Consider the following 18,281-nt stretch of genomic DNA (forward strand, 5'->3'; position numbering starts at 1 on the left):
AACTCATAGAAAGTTGTAAAAAAAAAAAAAAAAAGCACTGGTTTAAGGTGCACATTTCTTCTTCCTCTCATCCTCGGTCTTTGCTAATCTGTTCTGAAACTCTGGTGCCTTGTGAATTAAAATTATGGTAATCAACAGGCAGAGAAGCAAGGGCCAATTCTCATTCTGTAAATAGTTGGAATGCAAAAACTGCTGCTTCTACCTCACTGCTCTGAGTCAATCAAATATCCAAATATCATTAAGATAGAAAGGCTGAGATCCAGAACCTCATTATAAGTAAGAGGTTACAGGAAAGTTTACTTTAAAATTTATCACCTGCCCAGTTCAAGCTCCGGGGGGTTCTTAGCGGCAAATTCCAAAGGGTTCAGCTTGGCATTTGGGGCCATGGTCCCATCTTATGTTTCTTAGCTGAATGTTCTAACTTCTCTCCACCTCGAATCCTAGTTGAAGCAGTTGCTTCAAGCAAACTGCTCCATTGGTGTTCCCTGAACACTCTACCCATTTCTTATTTTGTGTCCTTGGTTGCAGTATTCCTTCTGGTGAGGGCAGTCTCCCCAACTAGCCCAGCTCTGCTGACCTAAGTTCCCTCGATCATTCAAAGATCCATTTGCAATTTCCTTTCTTTTTGATTCCTTTTTAAAATTTTTTTTTGTTTTTTTGTTTTGGATGTCTGGGTGGCTTAGCTGTTGAGCCTCTGCTTTAGGTTCAGGATGTGATCCTGGGATCCCGGAACCAGGATCAAGTCCAGCTTTGGGCTCTTGCAGGGAGCCTGCTTCTCCCTCTGCTTGTGTCTCTGCCTCTCTCTCTCTGTGTCTGTCATGAATAAATACATAAATCTTTAAAACAAAAAACAAACAAACAACCCACATTTTTTAAAAGGAGGCTCCATGCCCAATGTGGGACTTGAACTCAAGACTCTGAGATTGAGTTGCATGCTCTACCAACTGAGCCCACCAGGAGCCCTTTCTTTCTTTTTTCTTTTCTTTTCTTTATTTTTTCCTTTCTTCATTCCTAATATCTTTTTCAACTCCATAAAGATCTCTTAAAAAATTCCTTTCTTAAAAATACTTAAAAAATATCACTTTTCCTGATTTGAAGAGAAATATTAATGTGTGGTAAAAATAAGAAAATTAAGAAGTCACAGAAGAAAATAAAAATCCCATTTATCTAGGCATGATGTGTGATATGCATAGTATATTTATATATTACTAGCTAGTTTTATATCATCTTGTGATGTCCTTTTCAATTACTAATATTTCCATGTTATTAATCTTTTCCTTTAACATGATTTTTAATGGCTACAAATAAACTATAATGTATTTAACAATCATGACATTGGGTTACTTTTTCACATACGGTGCTATACTTTGGGGGGGAGTAGAAATGGGGTGGTATCCAGGGTACAAAGAGAAATTTCCTATAATAGCACAATAGAATATTGGGAATAGACAATTGGGGCCAATAGGATAATTAGGAGAAATATAAGTTCCCCTATGAATCTTTGGAAATACCAGCGGGTATGCTGGGTTTCTCACTTTAAGAGGAATAGGGGTTTGAGCCAATTGCACTTAAGTTTTAAAGGACAGTAACCCCAGAAGGCCTATGGGTGACTTTGGGGGTCATCTAGGCAGCTGATCCATGGAAACACAGAGGACTCAGTATGTATGCCTTCTCACCTCAAAATATTTCTATCTTCATGCATCTTTTAAATCTTGTAGGAAGGGATCCCTGGGTGGCGCAGCGGTTTAGCGCCTGCCTTTGGCCCAGGGCGCGATCCTGGAGACCCAGGATCGAGTCCCACGTCGGGCTCCCGGTGCATGGAGCCTGCTTCTCCCTCTGCCTGTGTCTCTGCCTCTCTCTCTCTCTCTCTGTGACTATCATAAATAAATGGAAATTGAAAAAAAAAAAAATCTTGTAGGAAGAGGTCTGCCTCTTTGATTCCTTCCTCTGCCTCCACCAGCCCTATCTCATTTTCCTTTTCTGGGATCTTACCATTAATTATCCCATCTCTTATCTCTTACTCTCTCCTCTCAGCTCCTTTATTATGAGAGCTCCACCTCACACTGAGGTAGGGGCGGGGGAATAAAGAAATCACCTCTCTCCTTTGCTCGTACTCCCGCCGGAGCTACAGGCCTCTCCGTCTCACTGCCAGACTTCTTGGGAGGATCACCCTTGCCTGCGCTCATTGATTCCCGAGCTCCTCATCCGAGTGCTCACTGCCTGGCAGGCGCGCAGTGGGCCCTGGACCAAAGTTCGTTCCACCCCTCTTGCAAATTGGCATCTCCTTCCCGGGTCTTCAGGAGTTTCCCCGCGGCCAGCGGTGGGCGCCCAGTGTCAGACAGCAGGGCCTGACCTGGCGGCCCCCCTCCGGGCCGTTCGCGGGCCTCTCTGAGGTCTCCCCGCGCACAGAGCCCCCATCTCTCAGAGAGCTCTCAGCCCGCGCGTCCTCACCGCCGCTCGCCGCGGGTCTCACGTCAGAGCGCCCCCCGCCTCCGAGCCCGCGGGCGAGTCCCCGAGGCCGCAGTGACCGCACAGCGAGGGCGCGCCCACCGAGCGCGGGCTCCCTGCACCTGGCAGCCTCTAGCTAGGCCCCGCTACGTGCCGGGTCCAAGGGCCGAGGACGCTGTCCCGGTGCGGAGGCACCCGCCCCGCCCGTCCGCCGGGGTCCCCCTAGCGGGAGACGGCCGCCCTTGCCCCAGGCCCCCGGCCGGGGGGCGCGGCGGGGGCCCCGCCGGGGCGCGCGGGGTCGGGGGTCCAGCCCTGCGCGGCGCCGCCCAGCCCCGCCCGCCCCGCTGCCGCCGTCGGGCCCGCGCAGCGTAGCCAGCCTCGGGGCGGGAGCGGGAGCGGGAGGCCCGAGCCCGGCCCAGGCCGGGCAGCCCCTCCGCCGAGCCGCTCTGGGCGGGCGCCCAGGTCCGAGTCGCCTTCCGCCCGCCCCGCCCTCACCCCCCCGCCCGCGGCCCCAGCCGGGTCCCGCCGCCAGGCCGGCTCCCGCCCCCGCTCCGCCCCCGGAGCCGCAGCCCCGCCCGCCACCGCCGTCGCCATGTTGTGGCTCCCGCAGCCAGCGCTGGGGACGCGCGCGGCCGAGCCCGGGGCCTGCAGCCGCCGCCGCCGCCAGGTAAGCGCCCCCCCGCGGGCCGGGCCGGGGCGGGGAGCCCGAGGTCGGGGCCGCCGCTGCCGCCGAGGCCGCCTCCGCCCGCCTCCGCCCGCCTCCGCCGGCCTCCGCCCGCCTCAGCCCGCGGCCCGGGGCCGCGCCGAGCCGGGGCCGAGCCCGCGCCCGCGCCGCGGCCCTGCAGCCGGGCGGACCCTGCGCGCCGCCCGAGGCGAGGCGGCAGCCACTTCCCCCGACCGCCGCCTGGCGGGCCGCGGCCGCCACCCCACCCCGCCCCCGGCCGCCCGCCCCCGCCGCCGCCGCCGCCGCCGCCGCCGCCGCCCGCCGCCGCCCGCCGCCGCCGCCCGCCGCCGCCCGCCGCCGCGTCCTCCCCGCGCGGGACAGGCGGCCGCCCCAGCCCCGCGGCCCCCCGCCCGGCGGCGGATAACGGTGCGGCGTCTCCCAGCCGGGGCGCCCTGTCAGCCCTGCCGTGCCCGCCGCGCCGAGCGCTGGCGCCGTCCTGGGCCGACACTTCGGGGGTCGACCCTCCTGGGCGCCCCTCGGGCCCTCCCCCACCTCCGCCCAAGTTCTGACCCCGGGGGAGGTTTCTTCGGGAGCAGACAGGTATTCCTGCTCCGGAGCTGGGGGTCTTCAGGGGGTGACCAGGCCTGTTGATCGGGGTGGAAAGGCTCTCTCTGCAGGGGCTCTTCCTGCCAACCGGGTTGGGGCGGGGGGGGGGGCTCAATGTGACCCGAGGGAGGACAGGGGAGCGTCTGCTGGGCAGATGGCCTCCTGGCCTTGGATCCGCGGGGGTGAGGGGGAGGGGTCCAGACGACCTTAGGTATGCCTGTTCCTGAGATCCCAGGGATTGTGGGAGCTGCTCAGGGATTTTTAACTTTCTGTTTCTTGGAGTAGGCCAGAGGTGGCATTAAAAGTCCTGGGTTGGAACAAATCCACGGGCCCACCCAGGGAAGCATGCCTGGCACCCAGGACTAGCCTAGAATAGGACTGGCAGCAGGAGAATGGGACTTGGGGGTAAGACAGTATTTGGCCTCCGACTGACCCACTTGCCTTCAGCTCTGTGTTCGTGTAGGGCCTGTAGGGTGCATCTAGTGGTGTGTACAGTGTGGCTGAGCATACAGGATGTGGACAGACAGATGCCTGGCCTGGTGGGTGCTTGCTGGGATTTCGTGGGTCGGTTTCCTCAAACTAACAGGTACATGACACAGTGAAAGGGAGGAGGGAGTCTGGTGCTAGCACACGTATTTTGACAATTTTTCCAATGGTCATGGCTTTGATTCCGCCCCCCCCCCCCCCAGTAACTTTTTACTGAGCACTTATTATGTGTTGAGCCCTGGACTAGGTGCTGGGAGGATGGTGGTAAACCAGAAAGACATGTGTTAGCTTGAGCCTGGAGCCAGCCTAGTGGGAAAGCCCAATAATAAATAATCTTGAAATTTCATTTCACATCAAATATTTGCCAACAAATATGGGCCAGGCATTGTCTTAGGTGCTGTGAAGAAGGCAAGTGCCCTTGTGGAGCTCTCAGTCTAGTGGTAGTGTGTGTGTGTGTGTGTGTGTGTGTGACAGTAAAATGGAGTATATAGTGAAAAAGCCTCTTAAAAGGGACTATGGGGCTAAATGCTAGGGAGAAAAAGAAGATAGGGAAGGAGAATTTGAGATATTGAGTGGGGGTTGAATTTACATTCAAGTGGCCTGGGAAGGTCTTCTAAGAAGGTAGCTTTTCAATAAAACTTTGAAGGAAGTGGTAAGCTAATCATTTCAAACTGTGCTGAGTTCGAGAAAGGAAAGATGAGCAGAGTGCTGAGAGTGATGGGCCTTGATTTGATTTGGGGGCTTAAGGAAGGCTTCCCTGAGGAAGTGACGTCCAGGCTGAGAGCTGAAGGAGGGTTAAGAGTTAACCATGTGTGGAGCAGCACGGAGCCTGGCAAGTTGGAGGAAGTGAAAGAGGCCTCTGTGGCTGGAGGGGGAGAGGGAGAGGGGAGATGAGTCTGTAGAGAGGTGAGTTAGATCACAGGGGGCCTTGGGGACAGAGTGCCTTCCTCCCCCACCCCTCCCTCTGCTTTGGTTTGTATCCTCAGTGAAATTAGGAACCTTTGAAGGGTTTCTAGTGATTGACATGATGACATTTACATTTTAAAAGGTCTCTGGCCTCTCTGTATGGGGAATGGACTTTGAGATAAGCAGGTAAGGCGAGGCTTTGTGTGTTGAGTGGCCTAACTATTGGATCTGCTCAGAAAAGCCTCGAGCAGTCTGAGGGAGATTCTTTTCCTCCAAGTGTTTTGCGCAGCTTTTAGGAAGGGAAATGAAGATGAATTAGAGTTTATGGAGTGCCTGCTAGATGGGAGAATCAATTTGAGAGACTTTTGCAAACATCATATTTAACTTCATCCCCTCTACAAATTAAAAGAAAAGGCTCATCCTGCCCTTTTTACAGATACGAGGCCAGAGGAGATAGATGACTTATCCAAAACATTTGTAACATCATCTGGATTCAAACCCAGGTCTCAATCCCAGAGCTCACTGGCTCTGGAACCAGACTTACTGGATTTTGCATCTTGCTTCTGCCACTTGCTAACAGAAGGATTTTGAGTTTAATTTCTTATGTGCCTCAGTATCTCATTGGGAAAGGCCTCAAGCTCTTCCCCGGCTTCAGTGCAGATAAAAGTACCTATCTCATAGGGTTAGTAAATACAGATAAAAGGACCTACCTCAGATGGCGGTTGTGCATATCAGATTAATCAAGCCATGTAAATGTTGTAGCACTTACCTCAAGTGTTAGCTGTTATTATTATTATTATTTAAATTGTTAAAATTTTCATGCTCTTAGCTATATTGATCATGTCAGGTGAAATTATATAGATAATTCTGGGAGTCTGTGAGGCTCTTTTTCCCCCTCCCTTTTTCTTTTTCTCTTTCTTTCTTTCTTTCTTTCTTTTCTTTCTTTTCTTTCTTTTCTTTCTTTTCTTTCTTTTCTTTCTTTCTTTCTTTCAACATAACACCCTCCCCTTTTCTTTAAATAACTTAATGCCAGTATTCCATGTGATCAATCATTCAACATTGATCTCGGATTTCATTCTTGACACTGTGTTAGAACTTATGGATACAATGTGAGTTTCTTCCCTTCAGAACCTCCTTATCCAGGGGGAGGTCAAGTATTTATACAGATGCACTACAAGGTACATAACAAGTTCTCTGGTGCATCTGTAGAGAGCTGTTGGGAGCAGTAGAAACTAAATGCCTGGGGAAGTAGGGAAGACTTCAGGGTGGAAGTGACTTTTAAACTGGGCTTTGGAGGAAGAATAGGAGTTTTACAGGCAAGTAGGACTGGGCAAAGGACAGTCTAGCTAGAGAGAGCTATGTTGTGAAAACATGGAGCTTTGAGAGGCTTGGTGTGTATGGGCAGGAGGCTGGAAAGCTGAGTTGGAGCTGTAAAAGGCAGGTCAAGTTTGAATTTTATTCTACAAGCCGCAGAGTATTAGATGAATATTAGATACATCAGATAGTATTAGATACACCAACTACATACCATGGTGGGTGTTGGAGTTAGAGAGTGGAGACAGATGTCATCCTGGGGGTGGCTTTATTTTGGCGGGATCACTGTGTTTCAGGATCTGGTTCTCAGTTTCATAGTCCTGAAATTCAGTTTTGTAGGGCACTCAGAGCTGATTGGATCCAGGCAGACTGACTCACTAACCAAACTTGGAAGAGACTGATGCATAAACTCGGGGTATTAACTGGCCATGAGAAATGAAACTGCAGAATGACAGATGTTCTGTCCTCTGGCCATTCCCCCCACCTCCACCCTCCCCACCTCCACCCTTTCTGGCCAGGGCTGGGACGTATTAACAAACTCTTGCTCCTCAATTTCTGTTTTTCTCTCAGGCCCATGAAAACTCATCCTTTTTATTAACATACTCTTTACTTAAGCTCTATACAGTGTGGCCAACTATGATTATTAATTGATAGAATGCATGGTTCTGTGTGGTGTGGGTTGGCTCATATGCTTGTGAATCTTAAGGAAGAGGAGGACCAACTGTTTGGAAAGAAAATACTGGAAAAGGGGATTCCTCAGAATCGGTATCCAGAATCTAAGTGATTGGAATAGTCTTGTAGCTAAAGGGTGGTTATAGATAGATGCATCGGAGATTGTTCTGGGAACAGAGGTGCGTGAACTCTTGGAGGGGGTGGGGAGCTTTTGATTGCATTTGAAGGAGAGATTGGTTTAGAATTTTCATCTTCCTTACACACATTGGAGACAGAAAAGAAAGTTGTAACCCCTGTCCTCTACTCAATCTGGTCATGGAAAGCTTTCCTACTGGATTGGAATTTTCTGTGGGGCTTGAGATTTATTGTAATACTTCTGCTTTTGCAAAATTGGGAAGAGTTGTGGATCTTCTAGAGTTTTGAGTCTGTTTCTTTATAGTGAAAAATAAAATCCAAATAGACCAACCTAGATTGTGGACAAGTTATTTTTCTTTTAAAACTCTGAGGAGAGGGATCCCTGGGTGGCGCAGCGGTTTAGCGCCTGCCTTTGGCCCAGGGCGCGATCCTGGAGACCCGGGATCGAATCCCACATCAGGCTCCCGGTGCATGGAGCCTGCTTCTCCCTCTGCCTGTGTCTCTGCCTCTCTCTCTCTCATTCTGTGACTATCATAAATAAATAAAAATTAAAAAAAAAAAAAATAAAACTCTGAGGAGAATTACACAAGAATATTCATATAGAAGATTTAGGGACTGCAGATAAGTATGCAAAGGAAATAAAACTGACTGATAAATTCTATAACCTAGAGCTACTGTTAACGTTTTAATATTTAGTGTTTGTGTTAGATCTTTAGCTCCAGCTCTATCTTTGTATGTAACTTTGTATTAACTTTCCCTTTTCCTACAAAAATAGGAACATCCTGAATAGGAGAGAATTCTGACATCTATGAGGTGGAGTGATTGCATTTACTCAAAGTCTGTATATGTTTCTATTTCTGGGTATCTGGTCCAGTATTCTCCCCCTTTGTGTTCTAGGAGTGTAGGATTGTGATATCTATCAGGTAATTAATTTTGAGAAATGTTTTAGATCAGAGTGCTAGTCCAGCCAACTATTTACTTTTATTTGAAGTGCAAAGTGTGTATGTTGAAATAACTAACATATCTGATCCTTTTTATGACTCAAAGAAAAGTTAATGAACACCTTTCAAGTTTGTTGTCACACACAGTCATTCCTCAAGCCCAACTGCACTTCTGGGCTGTCCTCTGTTCAATGTGTGACTTTGGGTAAGTCCTTTTAGATTCTGAAGGTGTTGGATCAAGAGGAAATGGTAGCCCCTATTCTGCCATTACCACACTCCAGGAGATAAAAAGACTGATGATGTCTATACTTGTGATTGATTGTGGAAAGGGTGCCACAATGTTGAGTGAAAAAAAGGAGTGCATCCGTTGAACAGATTAACTCCTGGCATCCAGGCAGTGTGTGTGTGGGGGGGGAGGGGATCTGTATAACTTTTTTTTTTTTAAAGATTTTATTTATTTATTTATTCAAGAGAGAGAGAGACAGACAGACAGACAGGCAGAGGGAGAAGCAGGCTTCATGCAGAGAGCCTGACGTGGGACTCGATCCTAGGTCTCCAGGATCACTCCCTGGGCTAAACCGCTGAGCCACCGGGCTGCCTTTTTTTTTTTTTTTTTTTTTTTTAAGATTTTATTTATGGGATCTGTATAACTTTGTTGTGTATGTTGATGAGAGCTCCACAATTACTGGATCCCCCTGAAAAAATGCTCTGGATAGTCCAGAGGTGGCATCTGGGGTCTTATGCAAAACTAAGTCTTCAGGCTTATTCAGAGAATCAAGCCCTACTACCCTCTAGATGTAACTCTGAATGGACTCACCTCCTCTCTGCAGAACAGAGTTTACTGTGAGATCTCCTTTCCTCTAAGTGATGGGATTAGGTGGTTTTTACTTTTGTTTATATGTTTGCCTGTCACTTGAATTTTCTCTAGGTTTATATATCATCTTTACAAAAATAAAATAACCAGTTAGTCTATTTTCATTTTGGAGATAAATTTGAATGCCATAAGGCAAAAACTCAAACTGCTCAGGAATATGTCCCTACAGAAGAGGCATGATGCTGGAACTGGCCACCCCTCCTTCATATCTCAGGGGAAGATGTCTTTGTTAGATGTGAGGTGAATTAGGCTTGGCTTCTGACTGGATGAGGCCCTGAATTCTGAGGTCCTAGGCTGCACCATCTCAGGAGTGATTAGAGTGTGACTTGTCTTCTAGCTTTAAATTCTGTGGGTGTTTTCTTCAGGAGTGCTTTTGAAGAAGTCATTCCCTCTGGGTGTGGCCCTGGGCCTTCTCTCGAGGACCACAGACTCCGTCTCCTGCAGGTCAATGTGGAGAATGCTAGAAGCCTTGGTGTTACAAGCTGGGGGTCAGGGGACTGTAAACAGAGGGGTTCCTGGGCATAAGCCTCACATGTGTTCTGAGGATTTCCCTCCTTCTGGGGGTTCAGCTCATTCTGGTTGTGAGGTGGGAGTGGGGTGGTTACTTCTTCCTCATTTCCATCCAGTCTTGGGGCTGAGGAACCTCTTATGCACACTGCCCTTGGCAAGCTGGAGCTGAACATGAGCCCCTGGAGTGGGCGCTGGCCCCACTTGCGTCCCCATAGTCTGCTTTAGAATCCGGCATTCTACTCCCATCTGCCCATTCAGCTCCTCAAGTTGAAGTTGTTCCTGAGCAAGCCAAAGGGCAGAGTGAGGCCAGAGAGAGAGGTTTCAAAGACAGGTGTCTATTGTAACTGCAAGCCTCTCAGGGCTGTTCCAGGGCCTGAAAACACATCTGAGGCAGAGGTTTGGCATCTTCAGAGGAGAAGGGAGCCCGGGGGTGGGCAGTGAGCAGCTGTTCAGATTCTTTATTTTATTTTATTTTATTTTACTTTATTTTATTTATTTATTCATTCATCCATCCATTCATTCATTCATGAGAGACACACACACACACACACAGAGAGAGAGAGAGAGAATGAGAGAGAGAGGCAGAGGGAGAACCAGGCTCCATGCAGGGAGCCTGACGTGGGACTCCATCCCAGGTCTCCAGGATCACGCCCTGGGCTGAAGGCAGCGCTAAACCCCTGAGCCACCCAGGCTGCCCAGCTGTTCAGATTCTTGTGGGGCTGGACCCACCCAGCTCAGGCTCTGGTCTGTACCAGCAAGGGCTGCCCTCTGCCTCCCCTTGTTGGATAGACTCTCGAGACCTGAGCCGAACTGACTGAAGTTGTAAAAACTGCTTCACTGTCTGAGATTTCATTAAGGCTATAAATATTCAGGCCCTTAAAAAATTAGATGTGTGGGATCCCTAGGTGGCTCAGTGGTTTGGCATCTGCCTTTGGCCCAGGGCATGATCCTAGAGTCCCGGGATCAAGTCCCGCATCAGGCTCCCACCATGGAGCCCGCTTCTCCCTCTGCCTGTGTCTCTCCCTCTCTCTCTCTATCTGTGTCTCTCATGAATAAATAAATAAAATCTTAAAAAAATTAGATGTGTGATTAATTCTACCATTAACCTTAATTAGAATGTTTACTTGTATTTAAAATCCTATGGAGCCTTTTTGTAACTGGGCCATCATTGATCAGGAATCTGCTGTTGCTTCTGAACCGCCTACCCTACCCTGGGCCCAGCCCAGAGCTGGGTGCTTTGTGGAGCTTAAAGGAATCATGTGAGATGAACTTTGCCCTCAAGGAGTTCCCCCACTGAAAGCAATTAGAGAGCGATTTGCTTCCAGACCAGACATGCCTTAAGGGGGCTTTTCTTGCAGAGGGTGGGGGTTACTTATAGACGGGTCATCCCTCTGAGATGGCTGGGCTTACCTCTGGGGAACATTCTCTGGTACCCAGAATGGATTGAATGGCCCTTTGGGAGAAGGGAGGTGGTGGCAATGATGTCATCTCATCTTTCATTTCTTCGCTTGTCTCCCTGTGACACTGCTCTCTAAGCACCTGAACCCTTTAGGAGGTAGCCAGCAACCCACAAAATATGAACCCAGTGCCTGTCATTCTACCATTCTAGCTCCAGTTCTCTAAGTCTAAGGCTTTCATGTTTCCACTTAGACTCCCCTTTTAAAATATTTACACCCCGCCCCTCCCCCGGGAGAGGTCAGACTCTTAGCGATTCATCACCAAATAGTAGCTTTAATTACCAGGAATTAATTAAGTCAACTGAGAGAAAGACTGGAACCCAGACAGGCACTTGGGGGCAAGAGTGTCTGAAGGGACACGCTCCTGCATGGCAGGTGAGGAGTGAGGGCAGCAGAAGACACTTTCATGCATATTAGTTGCTGCAGGCAGATCCTGCCTGCTACCTCTGTGGGGTTGCCCTGGTGGTCCTGCTGGCTGGAGCACAGTCCTAGCCCTGGCCCAGTAGGCTTTGAGGCAGAGGTAGAATTAGGGCTGAGTCAAAGGATTGGGAAGATTGTTTTTTTTCCTTCATTTAAAAAATATATGCTTACTTTGGAAAATTTTGGCATATTCAAGAAGAAAAATTCCTCATAATTGTATACCTCATGATAGATGGCTAAAACGCACAGGCGGGGGGAATTGATTTTTCTATAGTATAAGTCAGAGGGTGTCACTCCACTCCCCAAGTCCTCCTGAAGCCTTCTGTCAAAGAGTAGAAGTCAGTCCTTTTGGTGACCCTCCATTTTCTGCTTCCTACCCTGTCTCCTCTGACTCCCTCTACTCTGGTTTGAGTTCTTTGAATGCACCAAGTACTTTCCTGCTTCACAACCTTTCCACTTGCTCTTCCCTCTGCCTAAAACCTCTACTCCCCCACGTTCACATGGCTTGCTCTCTCATTTGCTCAGAATTGAAAATACAGTCATTCTAATTTCTGATTTTAATTGAGGAGCTCCTGTTGAGGAAGGCAGTATGACTTGTCATAAATCTACTTGTTTGTGTTTGTGTGTCTCTATCCAGTGGAGTGTCAGCACCGCATGGGCAGGGACCTGGCCCACAATAGGTGCAGTTATTATTAATGAATGACTGCACATGCGTGTGTGAGTGCAGTGTGTGTATTGTGGAAATGGAGCAGGAAAGGACAGTGGCTAGAAGCTGGAGGGGGAAAGAGTGAGTATGGAGGGTGTGGAGAGTGGGGACGATCTCAGCAGGAATGGAGAGTGGAGACATGGTCCAATGTGTTCCAGCCTCTACAATCTTATCTCCTACTGGCGCGGTGAAGGGGAAGGCAGTGACTTGGTCTTTAAGGCAGGCATAGAAGCACCTGCAGAAATATAAAATCAGTGGACTTGGTCTGGGTCTATAGTATGGAGGTTCTCAGAAGCCTGGCCCTAGGGTGGGAGCTGTGGAAGGTGATAGGAAACCACGTGAAGTTGTTGAGAAAAGTGAGTAACCTGATGAAAGTGGTGTTTGGGGAGGACTGGTCTCTGGGAGACACATAAGATGGCCGTGAGGGAGAGACTGAGGTGGGGAGGAGAGAGAGTGGTGGCAAGGTTAAGGACGTGGAACAGATGACATCAGTGAGACTGGGTCATGGCAGGGTACTCCCCAACTTCTGTGCGGCTGCCTCAACAGAGGCTTCCAGCGCTTCCAACTTGGTAGAGGTCAAGTATTGTCCGTGGGTTCCGATGAGTTTTGGAAGCAGGTGGAGTATAAGTAGGAGAAAGGGGAAAAGGAAGGGTCATTCTTAGGTTTATCATGTTGGCGGGTCTGGTGGTAAGCGTGTGCTCATGTCCGGTGCTCACAGACTGTAACCCAGAATCGGAGGCTTTCTCTTCTTTCTGGCCTGCTGAAAACTGTTCCTGCTGAGAATAGCTGTCAGTGCTCCTGGGTTTTCCTCTGAACCTACATATATACCAGGACAGCATCTGAAATCCATTTGTTCGATCACCTTCTTTCAACTTCATTTTCTGTCTCCATAGTTTTATCTGTTTCTCAAAACAAATTGTCTTTGACTCACAAACCCATTTGGATTGGATTAATTGACTGGAAATACTTATTTCTAAAGAGTTTCTGTTTCATTAGGCTTCTATCCTGTTTTTAAAAAGGCTTTTGCCAAAAAAATAAAAAATAAATAAATAAATAAAAAGGCTTTTGCCGAGATGAGATCAGTGGAGCAGTGATTTGGGTATAATCAACATCTTTGTGATCTTTTGGTATAAGCTATATGTTGAGATCGGTGTTTCTGATGTATTCATTCCTAGAATAAGTATTTGAGTGCTTGCTGTATGCCACACACCATTGTAGGCACAGGGAATATAACAGGAAACAAACAAAAATCTTACCTTCATGGGGCCTCACAATGTAGTATGGTATGAAGTATGAGAGGAGGTGTCAAGTATGATGGAGAAAAACAAAGCAGGGGTGGAGGGTAGGGAGGTTTGGTGGGGAGGCAGTTTTCTGTTTTTTAAGTATGGAAGTCAGGGAAGTCTCATTGATAAAAAGACCCTTAAGGAGAGATCTACAGGAGAGGGGGAGCCATGCAGATATCCGAGGGAAAAGCCTTCAGGGTGGAGAGAAAAGCAAGAGACAAAGTCCTTGAAGCCAGAGAAAGCTTGAGGAGTTTTGAGAACAGCAAGGAAGTCAGTGTGGCTGGGGTGGGAGTGAGATGGGGGACGTATGGGAGAGGAGGCCTGAGTGGTCCCGCTGGGCTTGTAAGTCCTAGTGGGACCTGAATGCGATGGGAAGCCCCTGGTTGCTCTGCCTCCTTCCTGAGAGAGATGCCTTGGCTGTTGGCATGGAAGCCAAGGGGCTTCTGCAGCCACTCTTGGGTGAGATTGGGCCTGGGAGTCTGAATCATCTGGGAGCCTCTCCTGGGCCAGTCTCTTGGGCCATCCAGGCCTCCAGTGTTACCTGGAGCACAGGTGCCACTTCTGGGAGTCATTCAGTGCCAATGCCATTGTTCTGTAACCGCTAGGTAACTGTCACAGCTTCGGATGCCAGGGCTCACCTCACTGCCATGTAGTTAGTTTCCAGGGAAGCCCAGAAGTCTGCTGTGTTAACAAGCTTTTTGGGTGAATTGTGAGACCAGTGGTCCCTGGACCACACTTTGGTCTATAGACCATGATTCTTAGCCCCAGAAATATCCATCACCTGTGGGGGTTTTAAAAAATGCCTGGCTGTACTCGCAAAAGATTATGATTTAATTGGTCCAAGTGGGGGTTCAGCATTAGTGTTGGTCCCGGACTGTTCCTAATGTGCATCCAGGGCTAGAATCACTCATCTAAGGATTAAATAAGCTTCATACCTGTTAGTTCATGGGGACGTTTGAATGGGTAACTCTAAGAGACTTAATTCTGCCCCTCTGGGAAGGCAAAGGCAGGGCAGGTCACCTTGCCAGGAATAACAGGAATCTTTCCCAGTAATGTTTTATCTCATTTGACTACCTCACTTCTCTGGGCCTCCATTTCCTTGCTTGCTTGTAGAGTCAGTGGCTTACATTTAATGGTTTCCTAGAGTCTCTTTGGTTCTGACAGTTCTTAATCTTTCTGGTGTTGGAAGAACCTCTAATCAGAACCTCTAATCTACTGTTCTGGGACACTATTTTCTGATGTTGGTCTTAAAACACCCTAAAGTGCCTCATAATTATGGCAGGGGATTGTAGCGAATGTCTCAGTAGCAAATTGAAGGGAGGTGTGTACCATCTTCAGTAGCACCTTAGGAGGGTGAGGGTGTCAGAAAGCTGAAATGTGCAATCTGACCTTCCTGGTTCAGAGTTCCTAGTGGAACTCCTGGCTTGGTCCTTGGAGGCAAGTGGGAGCCTGGGTGTTCGGTCGTCTTGGTTTTGTCACTCACTGGTGAGTTCCTTGTGAAGTGGGAATTGTGTTTTATAAACTGTAAAGCTTCTATAAATCCAAACATGATAGGGTGGCCAGAGAGAAGCAGCCAGCCTGGGTCAGTGAAACCCGATGCTCAGGTTTGCCAGCCCCTCTCAAAAGCCAAGCTGTGTTACTAGGGATAAGAGATAGTGGAGTAACCTGACAGCATCCAGTGGCTGCAGGAACTAGGGTTAACCTGCAGTGAATAACCAGACACATTCATTGGAGCACCTCAGAACTCACACACTTAGCACGGTGGGTATAAAGCACCCCTCTGCCTGGCACCCACCTCTCTGATTTTGTCCTCACTGGGACAGCACAGTGTCTGCTTCATAGTTTATGTTTTGAAATGTGATGATCCAATGATAAGAAAAAGTTTAGGGGAAAAAAAGTTTTTCTGGTTCTCTTCTGGAGAATTGGGATAATGAGTTTTCCTCCCACCCATTTAAAATTTTTCCATTAATGTTGTCTATATCTGTACTTAGAATTCAAACTAAAAAAAAAAATAAAATAAAAAAATAAAAAGAATCCAAACTAAATGCTGGTCTCTCAAAGTTAAGACAAAAGTGAAGTCAAATGAGGGAATGCGGAATTGGAGTAAGCATGAGCAGAATTTGAAATGCAACTTTTCATTCTATCATTTGTGGGCATGCAGACCTGATGGGCTGCAAACCAGTTTCTCTACACTGGCCAATTAAACCCGATTCTCAGGCCGCTGTGGCCAAGCGTGAGTAGTTTTCCAAAGTTCCTGAGGTGATGCTGGTGCTCAACTGCAGTGAAGATCACCTAGCTTTAAAAAATGGGTTCAGCTTTTCTGTAACTTCTCGCATTCTTATTCCTTGCACAGTGCTTGTCCGTTTCCTGCCTCTCCCCTCCTGTGACTTTCCCCAGCTTATCTGATGCGGGCCCCTGCCCACTCCCAAGCCCTGTGCATCCTCCGTGTTGGCAGGCCTCCTGAGCTGCGTGGAGGGTACCCTTGTCTCTGTCCCCTGTGCGTGCTTCCGACAAGCCTACATTTAGGGATTCAGCAGCCTGCTGGGGCCCCCTGGAAAACTATGAGGTCAAGCTTGCTGGCCATTGAGGTTGGTGACATAATACTTAACATGTGCCTTTGCTATGTTGAAGTCAGTGTCGTAAGAAGTTTACAAATATTCATTCATTGAATCTCTACCACAGCCCCCTTTTTCATATTGGGAAACAGAGAGCTGAGGAAACCTCCATAAGGTCAACTGGCTAGGGAGTAGTAGAGCTGGGAGTTGAACCCATGTAGGGCCTGTGCTCTGAACCATCAAACTGTGATGGGCAGGATTGATGTTCTGGGGCCTGCACAAGTCTTACCTTTGAATCTGGGGCTTTGAATTTATGTTTGGAGATTTTTCTCAAGGTCTGATGTCTACTTTTATTATTGTGATTATTACCTTAACTGACTTACACATTTACCTTCAGGCCTATTAAAAAACATTTTATTTTTCTTCTTTCCTTAGGTGGTGTTTGGAAACTAGACCATGTGCCTAGGTAGATGTTATTCCTTTCTCCATAGCTCTACACCCTCAGCAACGCTCACCACACCCTTGTTTTGAGAACCTCTCTGAGGTATGATGTCTAGGCTGACCTGAGCTGGCCTTGAGAAGACACAAGTGATGTCTTTATGTTCCTTGGTGGCTTTTTTTTTTAATTGTGGCAAAATATACATAACAAAATTGACCGTTTTAACCATTTTTAAGTGTACTGTTCGTACATGCACAATTGTAAAACCATCACCACCATCCAGAATCTTTTCATCACTCCAAACTGAAACTCTGTGCCCATTAAACACCAGCTCCCTGTCCTCTCTCCCCCATGACCCTTGTAAGCACGGTTTTACTTTCTGTCTCCATGAATGTAACTGCTCAGGTGTCTAGATTGCTAGGTGGAATCCTATAGGACTTGTCCTTTTACACCTGGCATATTTCACTTAGCATAATGTCCTCAAGGTTCATCCATGCTCTAGCGTGTATCAGAATTGATGCCTTTTTAAGGCTGAATGATATTCCATTGTTTATATCACATTTTGTTTATCCATCATTTGTTGGTGGAAACTGGGTTGCTTTCATCTTTTGGGTATTGTGAATACTGCTGCAATGAACATGTGTATAAAAATTCCTCTTTGAGACCCTTCTTTCAGTTCTTTTGGGTGTATACTCAGAAGCAGAATTGCTAGATTATATGGTGATTGTATGTTTAGTTTTCATTAGGAACTGCCATATGGTTTTCCATAGTGGCTGCACCATGTGTATTCCTACCAGCAGCACACAAGGAGAAATCCACATTGTCACCAACACTTGTTATTTCCTGAGTGTTGTTGTTTATAATAGCTATCCTAATGGGTGTGACCTTTGCTCATCTAGTTGGACTCACAAGAGTGTGCCAGCCAAGCGCCCAGTCCTGAGAGTGCTGAAATATACACATGTAGAGAAAATAGTGGGATAAACCTCCATGTACTCCTCACCCACATCCAAGAGTTATTAATTTTTGGCTGATCTTTTTTCATTTATAAATATCCTCCCTGATCTCTCCCTCCTGCTCTGTATCATTTTGAGACAAATCCCAGACATCTCATCATTTTTATTATTTGATTGATTTTTAAAGATTTTATTTATGTATTTGAGAGAGAGAGAGTGTGTGTGTGTGCACGCGCACAAGTCGGGGGAGAGGCCAAGGGAGAGGGAGAGAATTGTAAGCAGACTCCATGCTGCCTGTGGAGCCTGACACGGGACTCAGTCTCATGACCCTGAGATTGTGACCTGAGCTGAAAATCAAGTCAGATACTTAATCGACTAAGCTACCCAGGTGTCCCAATATCATTTTACATGTAAATATTTCACTTTGTGTCTTAAAAAGCTAAGGAATTTATATATTCCATTTTGTCTGATAGTAGAAGGACATATAGGGGTGTTTCTTTTTCATTCCCTGGAAGCATCCAGTGGGCACACATGTGGACACCTGATGTTGGATCTGTTGCTATACCGTGTTGTTGGTGAAAAGCTGCCTTGACTGGTGCCTTGCTTTCCTGAAGAAGGCTGACTGCCCTTAGGTCTGAGTAGCAGTGGTGAAAGAGCCCATCCAGTCTCTGTTGAGAGGGAGGAGACAGAAGAGGGAGGAAGAAAGGATGAGGAAGAACAGGTGTGAGAGAGTGATGTAAGATACCCCAAAAGCATGTTCCTTGCCCCCTCCTCCCTGCCTCCAGAAAACCTTTTGCTTTTGGAATCTTTGGGACTATAGTTTCCCTGTGATAGATGGGACTGGTGACACATGGAGAGCCACCAAACACATGGGTACCCGAAATGGGGAAAAAGTAGAATGAGTACTTTTTG

General features: G+C 47.8%; 1 protein-coding gene across 7 annotated transcripts in view; it reads left to right on the top strand.

Annotated features, from left to right (window-relative positions):
- Nucleotides 1–18,281, top strand: part of ZNF592 (zinc finger protein 592) — a 75,758-nt gene that overhangs the window by 24,934 nt on the left and 32,543 nt on the right. The window contains exons 1-2 of one of the 7 annotated variants that reach the window (XM_077873233.1): nt 3,600–3,712; nt 16,413–16,521. The exons of 4 other annotated variants lie outside the window; for them this stretch is intronic. The gene's annotated coding sequence lies outside the window, so the exon portion shown is untranslated. Of the gene's footprint in view, nt 1–2,976; nt 3,116–3,566; nt 3,713–16,412; nt 16,522–18,281 lie in introns of those variants that run through there. 2 more of the 7 variants (XM_077873223.1, XM_077873243.1) reach the window with 2 other exon arrangements.

Source organism: Canis aureus, chromosome 2 (assembly GCF_053574225.1).
Source record: "Canis aureus isolate CA01 chromosome 2, VMU_Caureus_v.1.0, whole genome shotgun sequence".
NCBI classification, from domain to species: domain Eukaryota; kingdom Metazoa; phylum Chordata; class Mammalia; order Carnivora; family Canidae; genus Canis; species Canis aureus.